The sequence below is a fragment of the Oculina patagonica genome, chromosome 4 (assembly GCF_052425735.1).
Source record: "Oculina patagonica isolate OP01 chromosome 4, crgOcupat, whole genome shotgun sequence".
Classification (NCBI taxonomy): domain Eukaryota; kingdom Metazoa; phylum Cnidaria; class Anthozoa; order Scleractinia; family Oculinidae; genus Oculina; species Oculina patagonica.
This window is the reverse complement of record NC_135761.1, coordinates 38,821,482-38,837,614: the sequence shown is the minus strand read 5'-3', so window position 1 is coordinate 38,837,614 and position 16,133 is coordinate 38,821,482. Positions and strand designations below refer to the sequence as shown.

General features: G+C 36.4%; 1 pseudogene; it reads left to right on the top strand.

Annotated features, from left to right (window-relative positions):
- The first annotated feature begins 14,209 nt into the window (after positions 1-14,209).
- Positions 14,210-15,743, top strand: LOC144648437 (uncharacterized; annotated as a pseudogene).
- The last annotated feature ends 390 nt before the right edge of the window (positions 15,744-16,133 follow it).

Sequence of the window (16,133 nt, the reverse complement as noted above, 5' to 3'; positions counted from 1 at the left end):
ACAAACAGATTCTACTGCTGAACCAACATCCCGCTCACATTTTTTGTACATGTATGTCGCACTTGACAGCCCAAAATACATAAATCTGTGTTCAGATGAGTATATCCTTGACCAGTATGGAGCATTGCTAGTTCTGTTTTAGAATTTAAGGTCATTGCCTGTGGCCCATGCGTTCTAGTTCTATGCGAGTGAAATGTTTTGATTCTGCTTTTTTGTTACAGCTCCTGTACCTTACCTGCAAAACCAAAAATAAAATAAATAAAAAAAATAAAACACTTTATTTACCCTGAAGGGCCAATCAGTGAACCACTCCTAGACCAACTCGTATTGGTGGCTTAGAAACATCATAGAGAAAGAGAGGGCCCTCTGTTTTGTACGCACTGGCATAAACCATCGCGTAATAGCATCAAATTTACAATGTAATTTTCATTCAGAACCTTGGAGTGGAGCACAGGACCATCTCCAACTTGAAATTGTGAGAAGGCTTTGTCGGTGCCTCCCACGGCTTTCTTCTGAGGGTTGTTGAATGTCTCTTCCTGTATTCAAGTAGCTGTTTTAAATACGTGTATCCTCTTTGACAAGTCTTACTACTTTCTTTATTACTTTCCACATTGACGTTCTTACATTTCCTTTTCAGATTTATTTCCTCTATTAAACCTCTTTTATGTTTTAGGGATTTTTTTTTTACAGCCGGCATGTTCAAAAACAGCAGAAAATAAGGGCGAGATGTCGGAATGGAATGTAGTGCAAATAAATTTAAATATTTAAGCATGCTTAAAAGTATCTATAAAAGACTCATTTGTTTTGGAAGGCATTTTAAAGCTAATTTTTATTTTTTATTAACTTGGATTTGCACTTATGATGTATTTTTAGTATGGAAGAAACAAGTTGAAAGGAAACAACGCACATACATATCTACCTTAAATCCGTAAATGGGTTCAAACACTTGTATGACAATACTCTCGTGTCTTCCCATGCTGAAAGAGTAACAAAAAAACGCAACCTATCAATGATTAGATTAGAAAGAAGATGCCTGCATTGTTAATTACGGTGGTGTTGAACAGGTTCAGAGATAGTCGGATAAGGTTTCTAATATCACATGGATTTTGGGCTTCCGTGGAAAATTACCAGGATTCATTCTTAGCTCGGATTCTGGACTCTGCCTAATTTTGAAGTTCGTGGATCGTGGATCAAACAAAAGAAGTTTAGATTATGGAAATTTGGCTGGTTTATTTGTGTTAGATTCTTGTTCCAATTTTAAACGCTTCTCAGCTTTTATTCATTTTCTATATATTTTAATGACTGTATCATAGAACCGTTTATTGTAAATAGTTTTGACCTATAGATAATTATCACAGTAGTCTTTTAATAAAGAATTTTTCATTGTAAATTTTGCCAAAAAATGCCAAATTTGTTGAAAGAAAATAAAATTATTGCTGATTTCGCATTTATCTCTGGCCTTGGCACATTGTTGGCTCCTTACTCTTTATGGACAGAGGGAAATAATCAAGTTGTTATAAGCCTGAGCATTCAGAATGGCTGTTTAAGGACCTGCACATACTTGGTATTTTTGATATTATTGGATCAGGGCTTCATTCATCTCTTCAGTAAACTGTGCTAGAACAACCTTAAATAACTACAGCATTATTGCTTGCGAACATTGAGCTTCAATGTTCTAGAGCATGTGACCACAGCAAGACCGACCCGAAAAATACTGGACACTTTTGGATCCTTTGAGAAATGCTTTTCCAACCCAAAAAACGTGCCCAAAAACAGCACCGAAAAGTTTCGAGTCCAAGAAGTTTAAGGGACTTTGAGAAACGCACGCCAGGTCTTTTTGGGACAGTGCTTGTTTATCATGTACAAAACTTGTGAGGGATAAAAAGAAATCGTAATAAATGTAACTTTCTACAGTTGTGCATAAGAAAATAACACTGACTCTAAACATCATTTAAAACACACGATTAAAACTTTCTAGTAAGGCAAGGATCTCTGCTAGAACTATTTTTCCTTCCCAGTTGACATGGACAAGTTGTTTCTTGTTGAAAATGAGCTCCTTTCCAATTAGCAAAAGAGTTGGCGCGATACCAGTTCTTTTTTCTTTCGGGAACATAGTGCTTTGGAAAAAGATTTGTTTGTTTTTGCACAGTTGTCTGAAAATTGTGAAAATTTTTGCTGTAGTTTCTTTTATATGTGGCACTTCAAATCACACGTATCCAAATTCCACTAATTCCATTGGATGAATAAAGTGTTATTGTTTAATAATGAGTGTCATAAGCGCAGCTTGTGATTGTAATAGCAATAGACTTTTTAAATTTGTTATAAATATTAATTTTCTTGGCGGGATTATGACTACAAAGTTTTGGTATCTGTAATCTATCCACGGCTAATATTTTTCTTGCACGGGATTGGTCTAAATACATCATGTTGTCCAATCAAAGCTCGTACATTTAAAATGTTACAAGATATTGTAACTTGGGAAACCATGAGTATAACATTTGGTGCTTTCATTTCATTGTTTGAAACTAAATTAACAAAGCTTTAAAGCTGCAACTTGGGATCTGAGATCTATGAACTGGGCCTTAGTTATTTGTAAATCTAGCTACAAATTTCTCCAGCCAGGATGTTGTAAAATTTTGATCTGAGGCCTATTTCATTGGACGATTTACACTGTTCAGCTGGTGTAATCACAGGCAACATAGATGTAATCTCAGGTGCTCTTCACATGAAGCATCAGCAACATAACTTGGCGGTAGTCTGGGATCATCCTCTTTACGCTCATTTGGTAGCTCATGGGTTTCAGAAAATTCACATTCAGGCTCAAGGCACTTGTTTTTTAGCAGTTAGTAAACCTTGTTGTTAATAATGGTAATAGGACTGAGTGGAGTCCAATTCGTATGTAATCATATGAGTGATTAACAAAATCGGACGACCGCGAAGCAGGAGTCCGACTTGTTTAATCACGAGTACGATTACAGACAGAATTGGATGACACAAAGTTCAGTTACCAATTAATCAAAACTATGACAAAATTTGAGAAACACATTAAACTTATCTTCGGTTAAATGGTTAAATGGTAACGCCTTTAAAAATATTGAAAAACATAACAGTTTACTCAACAAAATGCACAACAACAGCGCACGCAAAATGACGCGTACTGTCCAATTACACAGGCATGACGCGTAAACTGTCCTATTACACTGTCCAATTACAAGCATGACGCGTACACTGTCCTATTAGTGCTCAAATCGGGCTGCTGATAACCAATCACCGATCGAGAATTTTGTTATAGTTTTGATTAGTAGCAAACAACACTTGATACTTGCATTCAACTCCAAAAATCTGCTCTAAGACTGACAGGGTTGCTCTTTACTTTACGAGTCCTTGCCAAGTCTACAAACTGAGAACCCACTAAAGGAAACCCAACAATGACACCTAGAGAAGAATATAAAAAATAATGAGAAGACAGTCATGAACATACTCTCACGAATAAAAATTATATCGAGAAAAAACAACAACAACATTTTAAATAATACTCATGCCAAAGAAATCTGCCACCTCAGGAGAGATCGTTGGACAAAGCAAACATCCCTTGCTTCTACAGCATCTCTCAGCATTGGGTAAAGTTTCCAACCTGAACCCAAGTTGCCATATTTGCTGTATCCATATAAAATGCCACACCTGTTGCATTTTGAACTCAATCTAACTCCTCTGCTGTGGCCACAAAGATGAAAAAAGTACATCACAGGATTGTTAGATCATTTTTTACCTAAAGGGCATGTGCCACACGGAGGTGTGAACATGTAGAACTCACTGCCCAGATCGAACAGAAAGGCAGCTGAGAGTCTTTCGAGGCACTGGAAAATGGTATCAACTTCTTGGCCGCAAGCAAGACCTACAAAGCGACCTCCAATGGCAGCAGTAAAAGCAACGATGCAACATTAACTACTTCTGTAGTTAATGCCATACCAAATTTTGCAATCAACGCGAAAAGACCAACATCTGGCGAAACACTGGCTGCCTGTTTAATTAGACACTCACCCCTACTGCTGTTTTGCCTGCTGTTTTTTCGTCTTCTATTATCTGCAAATGAAAATTTGATAACTCATCTGTTTATATCAATAACATTGAAATGTGAGGTAAGCTTTTGTGCAAAAATTTGTTATCTTCACATCTAAAGATATCATTTGATATTCACACAGAGATATCATTTTTGCTCCACCTACTGTAAATAATAAAAAAACCTTGACTGTTTAAGGTTGACACCTCGTATCTCTTTCTCAATATTTTAACTAATATCCGAATTATTAAATTCCTCCTCCATTTCTTGACGTACACTTTTCACCAAAAAAGAACACAGATATGGACAGTGGACGGCCATTTTGAGATAATCTGATTTCAAATTTCAAAAAGAAAATATGGTGTATTCTCTGAAGAAAAGGGCTGGACTCAAATTTTCTCTGCACCTACCAAAGAACTTTGCTACCTTTATGTGAAACTGTCCTATGCAGTACGAGTTGAAATTACATACAAGGGGAAAGATTGTTTTAAATAAATGACAACTACATTGCAATGCACTGTTTGAAGAGTTTAACGTCCCTTTGCCTAAGGTTTACACAAGTATCAATTAATTTTATTTAACATGACTGCTTTCAGTGAGCAACAAATACAAATCAACGTTGGCTGAAAAATAGTTTAAAATGTTGTTACAAGCTTTCTTTCCTGAATTGCCCTCTTTTCCAGTTGTGAGCCTTCGCTTTCTATTAATGGCTGATTGTTGTGAAGTTCTGAAGTTGTTCCGGAGCAAAAATTTTTTATTTATCTTTAGGTGGTAAAAGAAGAGGGGGAAAAAAAAAAATAAAAATTGGGTTAGGGAGAGAAAGGTTAAAAATGTTTTAGTTTATTATTATTCTTTATTTATTTCTATGGAAATGCATACTCTGAAGGATCTCAGCAAATAGCGAGAAACAAGACTCGTAATGTGTACTGAAAATGGAGTGGCTTCATGAAGTCAGTACAAGTACATTGGGAACTTTTCAAGTTCGGGTTAAAATGGACACATCTAGAAAAAAGTTCGTTTTGACTGATACAAATGCATTTGAAATTTAGAATTGTAGAGACTCATGCTATTCAACTGTTGAGTAAAAGCAAAAATAATTCGGTTTACTTTACAAGTTTTGTTCTTTGAAAATTATACAAGCTGGAATCAGAAATGGTACTTGTTACACATTGTAGGGGAGTAGATAAAAAAAAATTTTAACCATGAAAAAATAGAAATAAAACTCTTTACATTAGTTCTTTGAGTTCTTTTTCAATTTTTCTTTTCAAGTCTTTTAACTTCTGCTCGGAGTCTATTGGTATGTGCTCGGCGTCTTTTGATATTGATTATTTTTTGTCGTCTTCTCCCCTCTTCTTCTTCTTTCTCAATGCTCATCGAGGCAGACACAAGTAGGGCGTCTTCTTTTTCTTCAAATATAAGAGCCAAAGCTTGCCTGCAGTTCCTTTCCTGCACTAGTGTGAGCTGCATGGATGAATTGATCAGTGTATGCTCGTATCAGGATCTCCTCTATTTATACTAACTAGCTTATTTACCCAACCAAGTGAGCTCACAATCAAGACAATCATGAAATGTGTCAACATTTGCGTACTGTGTCTTATCAGGGACTCATAAGGTATGCAAGGATAACAAGTAGAGAGTAAAAAAAAACAAAATTGGGGTTAAAAAAGTGCACTGAGCCCAGTGCTTTAATGCTAAGCCGAGAGGAGCTGGGGCAGTTTGTAGTTCAAATTAAAAATGGCAAACAAGCAAGGGCAGAAAAAGTTATTAAACCACATGTTTTAATGTAATTGGTACCACTGGTTGAGCCCTACGTGCATGTTGCCACCAGTGATGCCTTGATTTAAGTATTATGGCTTAAAAAGTAATGTTTAAAATGGTACCTGGAATCTCTGGTTCCGCTTGGTATAGGTTGAATACACAAACCCAAAGTGAGCATGATTTACTTTCCACGGTTAACTTAAAGCTACGATTACTATGATAAAAGTTTTACTATGGTCCATATATACATTTTGAACATTTTCATTTCAACCAGTAAACTTACTCATACATGCCAGTTTCCATTGTACTACTTCCAGCCCCAGAATTAGATGACTCTTTCACAGTACTTTCTGAAAAAATAATGCACCTATCAATGTTAAGCCCGAGGGGGGGGGGGTCGGGCAAGGGGTGGGGATTTTGACATTTTCTATAAAAAAATGTCAAATTCCCCACCCCCGGGACAAAATAATTGGTCAAAATCCCCATGAAGGTGGTCAGATGTCCTTCAAACCTTCTATAAATGACCAAAATCCCTACCCTGGGGCCATCATGTACGATCAAAATCCCTACCCTGGGGACCTACCTCACGATCAAATTCCCATGGTTAGCCCGACACCCCCCCCCCCCTCGGGCTTAACATTGATAGGTGCATAACATTAAATTTCAAGTCATTTTGACATTTATAAATTTCCAAAATACGCAAAATATAATCAAAATGCATACTTGTATCTGGATCACTAGATCCTCCAATATTCAATACTTCTTCATTTATGCTTTCAGATGCTGTTTCATCAGTAACTCCTTGAAAAAAAGAAATAATCACTATACCTCCTTTCTGTAATGAACATTCTATCTCACATTGTATACATTGTACTACTTATAGGATGAGATAGCTTTTACATAATTCATAATGTGCAGACCCAGAAATAAATATATTATCCTTATTTCCTTCATGCAATACATAGTCCCATCACTTCATCAAAAATGTCAAAATATAGGAAGCCATCTTTGATTCTCTTAATTTCAGCTTCTCCAGTTGAACAAGATGGCTGTTTTGACTGCTTATATTCATACTCTAAATTCTGTTGGTACTTCTTGACCTGCTGAAGGGTTTGGCTTTCTGGGTAACATTCTTTGTACAAATAATAGACGTTGTTCCAGATTTTGATTTTCTCTCTTATAGAAGCGTAGCTTACTGTATCTTGATCCCCAAGCTTCTAAAAGATCTTTGTTTTTTCTTTCCGTCCAGTCAGCAGACTTAACACAAGCTTTTTTCCTTTTTTATTTCCCGTGGAAAGCACATCGGAATCACTCACGGCTGGAAACTGAGGAGATGGCATGCCTGTTGCATGTGAAATTGGTGATTATGTGCGCTGTGGTACCGTGTTAGTAAAGTGATTTGTATTGAGTGCAGGCTGTGTACCTCCTGGTTGGCTTAATTGCTGCTCAGATGAATGATAAACGAGGTGCTTGTTGCAGGAAATGGCCAATATTGACTGCCATTTATGTGCTGCCCTGGATTGGCTAAAACTTCATGTTTTTTACTTTCGTTGTTCGAATCAGTTTACAGCACATGGGTAACCAAGCTTTTGTTGAAACGAGAAGTCCTGGATGGTAATTTAATTTGCATTTGGTGTTACAGCGAAATATTAATATCACTGGATAGAAAAAACTTTACTGTTGCTAGGAGATTTTGGTTTTTTGCCAATCACTTAACCAAACAAACAATGGCTATTGTTTCTTAATTTCGTGTTGATCCATTAAGATCAATAAGAACTTTCAATCTCCAAATCGTTCTTTACATGGTCAAGTCTGCAATTGGGTTATAATTTTTTTTTAAAGAAGAAACTGATCATTTAAAACTCTATTCAACAAGTATAAGGTCATTAATGTTCTGTACCAAAAAGCAGTATTGTAAACAGTCAATACCCCCAGAGATAGCGGAAAATGACGGGTCCTCGCCAAATATTTCAATGAGTTTCAGTGGTACCCTTCGGAGAGTTGGGCTGTTTGCCCCCACCGGTCTTCTTCTTTGCAGCAGCACAATTGTTGTGCTCTTTTTTTGCCGTGCTAACCATTCCTCTCCCCTTTTCCTTGACTTCTTGTGCGGTCCGCTTACACACGCCAAGTGAATTAACCTGCTCTGTCATTTCTTCCCACACCTTTGTTTTGTTTTTGTTTGTAATGGTGGACGAAAATTTGCTTTTTATAACGTTAAGGTGCTGCTCCGCCACCTCATGCAGTAATGTACACTCTGCGGCCTTGAAATTCGGCATTCTTGGCCGTTTTGTGGGAGAGGGATCAACGTTTTCAGCCATTTTGTTGGTTTTTCCCGCAAACAATGCGTGAGCAGTTCATGCAAGCCTAGAATCACCAAAGCAACGTGTTGGATAGCGATTTATCCGTCGGATAGTTATCCGCAGCGCTATCCAGGGTTTGTGCAACAACTTTTTATCCGCTGGATAGCTATAGGCTTATCCAGTGGATAAAGTTATCCGCCGTTTGAACAACCAGGCCCAGGCTGTTCAGCTATCACGCTATACATATGACAGAATATTCTTAATTAGTTTCAGCTCACAGAATAGATAATACCTGAGTTTTAAAGCGTAATAATTATACTTATTGTCTTATACTTACCTTGATCCATGCTCTGAAGCATTTTGGGAGGAAACTGCATCCATGGAATATGAATGCAAACTGAAATTCGCCCAGCACCTGGAAAGGTGTATCTCTCAATACATCCTTTCTTCTGTGAAGAAACAAATCTTCTGAGCCCTTGTTCTTACTAGGATAATCCAATGAACTGGAGGGCCTCGCTGACTTAAAATCCAAACATAAAGTAAAGATTTCAGGAAGTAAAGATTTCATTGATGCCTTTGGGAGAAAAAGCTGCTTGGTCTGAAATGCAAAATAACAGTAAAAAACAAAAGTAAAACAGTAAAATTCGCATTCAGGCTTTAAGGAACTTGTTTTTAAGCAGTTAGTAAACGGGTGGTATTTATCATAGTTGGCTGCAAGTATCAAGTATCGCTTGCTGAGTTCAACAGCCTTTGCACTTACATCATTACTTATACATAACTAAAAAAAACTGCTCTAAGCCTGATGGAGTTGTTCTTTACTTTTTTCTTTTATTTTACGCTTGCCAATTTTAGAAACACATTTAAGGGCTTGGTAGAACTGGAGCAATGCAAGTTATGCCTTGAGCGTGATTAAAGCGTTGTTACTAATTCGTGGATTGATGGGAAAAAAAACCTTTAAATGTTCTTTCATCTTAAAGCTATTAAAGCCTTAAGAAAGGAAAGAAAAAAAGGCAAACTGTCATGGTACAAAATGGATTCAATGATCCTATGCGGATGTCAAAAAAAGCAGTTTATCTGATGTTGACAATGTTGTGGACCTTGATTTTGATCCTGATAATTTTCATAATTTATATTGATAATGAACAAGCTGAAAAAAACACACAATAAAGATCATTGTACTTACTGGAAGGATGACGACATTGGGAAATTCTTTTTTCCATAAGTCGTACAAGAACGTCAACTTGCATATTGTTGGTCTGGTACCCATCTCTTCCCTTTAAATTCTGTACAGCATGTTTTGACAAACACAAAGGCAGCTGCCTTGTGTCCAAGTTAGGCATTGGCTCGGCATTCCTTACAAAACGATTAAACCAATGGAAAGCGCGGTCGAACACAAAACTTTTCCGGTGGCCTGGCTTTTCTTCTACTCTCTCTCCATTCTTGAGTTGTTTTAAGCTTTCGAAGTAACTGAAGGTCAAGAGTGGAAAAAGGAAAGAAAATTAGCTAGTTACCGGTACCAAACATAAGTGGCGATTGTACCACAAAGCCATCAAGTTAAAGGAACGTACCTCGATTTACTTATGCCATAAAGTTTACACCAGGCTTAAGTGCAAAGATTCACCCCATTCACGAAATGTTCTTTTTGTGACGGGCTTCTTCCAGAGTACAGTATATCAGCGTCCAAGACCTGGCGCGGCATTGAATAACAAATTGAGAGGAAGTAATTGAACATGCTTGTTATAAATACATGGAAGGAATATCTATCTATCCGTCTGTCCATCTATTTGTCTGTCTCTCTGTCTGTCTGTCTGTCTTTCTGTCTGTTTGTCTGTCTCTCTGTCTGTCTGTCTATCTGTCTGTCTATCTGTCTGTCTGTCTGTCTGTCTGTCTGTCTGTCTGTCTTTCTATCTATTTTCAGACTTTGTATACCAATACTGAGTAACTTACCCTGAATGCCGATATGCTGTTTGTGAGGAACTCGTTCCATGCGCTTGGCATTTTTCCCCAATAAATCTTTCTTTTTTCAACAAGCAAACTCAATGGAAGTTGCTGTATGCAGTTATCTTTACAACAAGACTCCTCCCAGTCTCTTAGAACATTATCGGTGTCGCACTTGTTAGGTAGCTTTCCTACAAAAAAGATATGCCGTTATTTATTTCGATACAAAAGAAAAATCTACCCATAAAATATCAAAACTAATAAACGATACTCATGCTTTCGAGTTTCTCTGTTGTGTTATGAGTCTACGAAAAAACATGTGACATTAAATTTCTCACTACATAGTTTTAATTAATTGTTGACGAACTAAAGTGAAAAAGGCGCGCTCTTGTATTATTAAACAAAGATGACCTTATAGAGGCCGGCGCTATGCCTCAAGTGGAAAAGACGTGCTTTCGTGTTTATTAAACAAAAATTACTCTGTAGAGTCACGCGCAATGCCTCAAGTGATTAAGACGCACTTTTGTGTTTAGTAAGCAAAACTGACTACATAGAGATGCACGCAATGCCTCAAGTGAAAAAGACGTGCTTGAAATTCAGGCTTAAGAGTGAATCCATCTTTTGCCAAAGAAATGGCAACAACTTTGATGGTTCTTTTGAAAGCACTGTTTTCCTCTTTCGGAGATATTTCTCTTTGTCTCTTTGTAATATATTACACAGGCAAACTGTCTCTACTGATGTTGAAATATCTGATTGAAGGCAAAATTCAACCCAGCTGCTCGACAGACACAGTCTTTACCAGTCAGAACCTGAAAACCAGTCTCTGTTTCAAGGTTCAGTTGTTCATTTTAACATTTACAGAAGGTCATAGTGTCTAAGTACAAGAATTATGGACTGACGTCGCCAGTCAGTTCCATTAGTAAAGCAGATTAACCAAACGAAAATGACAGAGTTATAGTCTTGATGTTTGCCTTTAAAATAGTTCATGTAGCTGACATTATGATGAAAATCCTAGCAGTAAAAAGCGCACTGAATACAGATTGTGCTATTGAAATTAGAAGAGTGATGCTTCCAGATGAAATGGCAGCACTCACATCTTCAGTGTAAATAGCCCTAGGTTCCTTGGTGTACATAATATCTATGGAATCATTATCTTACCTCAATGTGATACCATCCTGGTCGCCACCCCATTTTAACTAAAATTTAAATTCATCCTATTTAAATATTTCTAGAAGTGGTGTTAGTTCTAGAGCAGATGTAGGTTGCTTATCATTTACACTTAAGACCGTTTGGTTCACAGTTAAGGCAAATGGTAAGCAAAAACCATGAAGGGGTATCCCAAATAAGATTTTGGCTGTTCCATTTACTGCAATTTCCTTGGCACGTCTGAAACTGAGCTGAGTAACTTGGAAGTGGTGGATGAAGCAAATGGTAAACGCACTTTCCAATTGGAAATTCTCTTTGGGAATTTTACCTTTCAAGAAATACCGTTTTCCCAGGAAAATTTCAGTGAGAAGACAAATTAGCCTTCTCGTTTACATTCCATTTGTAATTTGGAGAATGTTTGAGACATAGTCACCACCAAAAACCAGAGTCCCCCATCCCACCTCTGGTACTCGTCACGCTTGAGAGCAATAAATTAATAAACAAACAAAATCAGCATAAAACGCACTTTATTCAGACGAAATGAAGCATACTGCACAACAGAACTTGAAAAACATTTTACATATATTTGACATAGATAAACAAGATGTAGGGTAATGACCAGACTACAGTTCATTATCATAATGTCATCATCAGCCTCATTTTGGGATAAACTGACTAGGTTAGCTTCACCTAGAGCAGATTTCATAGAAATTCTGGTATGTCTTTGTGTTAACCACACAATGTTTAAATAAATCCAAACATGATTTACTGTGTATGTCAAAAAAAGATTTCATTTACCCTTTATTCCGAACTTCAACAAAATCCTAGATTCACGTCCACCATAAATGTTGGGGGAATTTAGTTTTGAAACAAGTGAGCTTTTTTGCCCAATGTAAATTTAACTTTTATTGTTAGTAATACCGAAATGGGAGATGTCTGCAGAGGTTTGATCCAAGTACAGAACAAGTAACCTGAAATTTCCCAAACCTTTCCTTCCAGGGAACCTCCCTTTGGCTCTGGTTTGAAGAAAATTTTCTTTTTGCAGTTGTTTCCATGGTGGCAGAGTGCTGTGTCATCTGTGATAACAATGCTGCTCTGGTAGCAGATACTGAGACCTTCCAGGCATGGTAACTTTTGGGCAATCGTGATAGGTTTGTCCCGGAGTTGGGCAAAGGCGCTTCCACATTTTGCCGTTCATCATAATCAAGGTCTGCCAATTCCTGAATGAGGGGTTGCTCAATCCCTAGATCCTGACAAATTGGCAGCAATTCATCTGAAAACAGTGCAGTAGAAAGATTATAATTAACACGTGGGATAGAATGTTTCCATGCAGAAAGTACTAACAAACCTGTTTAGATCTAGCACTTGTTAATACTGATAAATTGTTGCCTTACCTGAAATCGCTGGACCTCCAGAGGTGGGTAAACAGCTGCTGTCTTCATTCTCGTCATCCTGGTCGGAACAAAATGAATTTCCTAAGCATTCGAAAGGACGGTAAAACCTTCTGATAGGTATCTTTCCCCACCAAAAGTGAAAGTTCTTGTGATGTGATTCTGTAATTGCCATAGGATGAAGGAAGCTACTTTCAAGATTCCACCTGTCCAAAAGGGCATGTGTCACTTCTTCTTCAAAAGGGTTCTTTTCTTTTGATTGCCCTGTTAAAGTACAGTACGAAGCTTGAAGCCACATGTCATCTTCTGATGAATAACCTTTGAATTCATATGCAGGGGTTTTATGGCAAAGACGTTTTTCCAGCACATCTTCTATTTCATAAAAATCATAGGGAAGTTAAGTTTCATCAACATGGTCTTCAACTACTGCCTCAGAGGTGGATGAGTCCAATTCGACGTCTCCTCAACAGACATATCCCATTTCCTCCAGATGATTACTTGACTTCTCCTGCAGCTTATAGCAACTTGGAGTGTCTTCCCCAACTGGAAGGAGTTTTACGGCTCCCACTATCGCCGAAGAGGACTTTCACTTTTTTTACCCTAGAACTGGATGCACACTAAGTGTCTTCATGTGCTGACTGTTGATAATGTGAAAATCTAACTTTCATGGTGGTGACCCTCATGGTGGTATCCCCATGCAATTTGACAACTGATTGTGGTAGGTGGACTTGAAACCTATTCTCTTGCGTACATCACTGATTTTTTCAAAGGAGCTTGGAAGAACTGGAGCAATGCAAGTTATGCCTTGAAAATGCTCTTTCATCTTAAAGCTATTAAAGCCATAAGAAAGGAAAGGAAAAAGGCAAACTGTCATGGTACAAAATGGATTCAATGATCTTATGCGGATGTCAAAAGCAGTTTATCTGATGTTGAAAATGTTGTGGACCTTGATTTTAATCCTGATAATTTTCATAATTTATATTGATAATGAACAAGGTGAAAAAAAAAACAATAAAGATCATTGTACTTACTGGAGGGATGACGACATTGGGAAATTATTTTTTCCATAAGTCGTACAAGAACGTCAACTTGCATATTGTTGGTCTGGTACCCATCTCTTCCCTGTAAATTCTGTAAACAGCATGTTTTGACAAACACAAAGGGAACAACAACAACAACAACAATACTTTATTTACCCACGCGACACCTAGGAGCGCAAGCGCTTGTTAAAACGTGTGCGTGAACGTAAAACTGTATAAAAGGGAAAAAAATTATATAATTATCTATGTAAATATGTATAATATAATAAATATGTATACTAATATACTAATATAATATGTATAATATAATAATAGGCACCTAAAAAGAGTAAAAATATTAAAACCATTAAAACAACGCAAGAATAGAGGGAGTGTAGAAGAAAAGCCAGGCCGCCAGAAAAGTTTTGCGTTCGACCTCGCTTAAAACTGGCTTGTGTCCAAGTTAGGCATTGGCTCAGCATTCCTTACAAAACGATTAAACCAATGGTGGAATGCAAAACTTTTCTGGCGGCCTGGCTTTTTTTCTACACTCCCTCTATTCTTTAGTTGTTTTAAACTTTCGAATAATATCCACTTATAACAAAACCAACTAGGATAATGGATAAAAGTGCAACACTGATCGATAACATATTAACAAACAGTCTAGATGATAGTAACATGAATGGTATATTGATTACAGATATTTCAGATCACTTCCCTGTATTTACAATCAAACGAAATACTAAGCTACATAATGCTCAAAAAGTAACTCAAATGAGGCAAATAACACCTAATAACATTGATAACCTAATGGATGAGCTATCAAAAGAAGATTTGTGGACAGAAGTACTTGACAACGATGATCCAAATTAATCATATAACATTTTTTATAATAAACTATATAGTTTATACAATAAGGCATTTCCAATTAAAAAAATTGCAAGTGGAATTCTTAAGTCACACCAAAAACCTTGGTTGACAAAAGGAATTCAGAGGTCTCTCAAAACTAAAAACAAACTGTATAAAAAATTAATAAAACGGCCCACACCAGAAAATAAACTTAAATATAAGCAATATCGAAATAAGCTTCATCATTTGATAAGAATCTCAAAAAGAGTTATTATAAAGAAAAATTCGAGCAAACACAAGGCAATGTCAAGAAAACATGGAGTTTAATAAATGAAATAATGAATAAAAACAAAAGTTATAAAAATTGTCCAAGCACATTTTCTTATAATGAAAATGAGATAACTGATCCATATGAAGTAGCCAATAAATTTAATGAATATTTTGCTAATGTAGGCCCTAAACTTGCAGAAAAAGTGCCATCATCTTCCTTAATTTTTAAATCCTTTTTGAATAATTAAAACCACTACGAAAGTTTTTTCGTTGCCCCTGTAACGGAAGATGAGGTTGAGCGAGAATTATTAAAAATAGACCCAACAAAAAGTACGGGAATCAACGAATTAAGTCCAAAAGTAATTCGTCAAATAGCACCTCTAATAATAAAGCCTCTCGTGTCAATATTCAATAAATCATTTACAACAGGCATAATTCCTGACAAATTAAAGACGTCGCTTATAACACCAGTGTATAAGAGCGAAGATGAATGTTTATTTTCAAATTATAGACCTGTAGCTGTTCTTCGATGTTTCTCAAAAATTTTAGAAAAAAAATATGTACAACATATTAATTAGTTTTATGCAAAAACATGACATACTATATAGCAAACAGTTTGGATTTAGGAAAAATCACTCCACTGAGACAGCAATCATAGAATTAGTAACAAAACTGACTGATGCAATCGGTAAAAAAAAGTTTACTGCTGGGATATTTTTAGATTTATCAAAAGCATTTGATACTGTCGACCACTCGATTATTATTGCTAAACTTCAGCATTGCGGGATAAGGGGAGTAGCTCTCGAATGGTTTAAAAATTACCTAACAAACAGAAATCAAGTGGTAAAATTTAATAACACTGTATCGAGTAGAGAAAAGATAACTTGTGGTGTTCCGCAAGGCTCAGTTTTAGGTCCCTTACTATTTCTAATTTATATGAACGATATACATAAGTGTTCAGAAATATTATCATTTATTCTTTTTGCAGACGATACAAACGTATTCTACTTAGATACTAATGTGAAATCTCTTAACCAGGTACTAAACAATGAACTTATAAAAGTAACCGAATGGCTACAAGCAAACAAACTCACTTTAAACATCAAGAAAACTCAAGTTATTCTATTTAAGGCAAAAAAAACAAAACAAGGAGCCATTAAAGTTAAGAATTAATGGCGAAGAAATCAAACAAGTAAATTCTACAAAGTTCTTGGGAATAAACATTACTCAAAGTTAAATTGGAAGCAGCACATTGCTTATATTCAAAATAAAATATCGAAAATAGCTGGAATTCTTTGCAAAACAAGACACTATGTCTCACTGAAAATATTAAGAATGCTCTATTATGCACTAATTTACCCTTATTTCCATTATGGAAATATTGTTTAGGCAAATACATTTC